Source organism: Penaeus monodon, chromosome 30, assembly GCF_015228065.2.
Source record: "Penaeus monodon isolate SGIC_2016 chromosome 30, NSTDA_Pmon_1, whole genome shotgun sequence".
Classification (NCBI taxonomy): Eukaryota; Metazoa; Arthropoda; class Malacostraca; order Decapoda; family Penaeidae; genus Penaeus; species Penaeus monodon.
The window spans coordinates 34,469,545-34,470,021 of record NC_051415.1 but is presented as its reverse complement, the minus strand read 5'-3'; positions in this window follow the sequence as shown (position 1 = coordinate 34,470,021).

Genomic DNA, 477 nt, shown 5'->3' with positions numbered 1-477 from the left:
AACAATATAAGATCAAATAATATGAAATAAAATAAAATAAGGAAAAAGGAAAAAGAGCACGAGAAGAGAAAGAGACAAAGAAAAACAAGAAATGATTGAAGTGAAGCCAGCTGACAGGCATAACACTTAAAATAACACTGCTGATAAAAAGCAAATCACAGCTATAATCACAGCTGAGATTCAGTAAATAATTACTAAAACCTTTTATTAACGTGCTTCTGTGTTCATGTATACATTCTGCACTGTTTTGTACCATGCTGTGGATATTACAAGTGTGTTTACTGAGCTAATCTTAACCTTACCTAAAGTTAGTCTGTACAAAAGAGAAACATTATATATTTACACCATCACATATCATTTACAGAATCATAACATCAGTGGGAAATCATAAGCTTGTTCAAAAATGTTTAGGAAGTTGTAATGAAGACAATAAATGCAAGTGGTTTCCGAAACATAAAATGGAGAGAGCACACATCA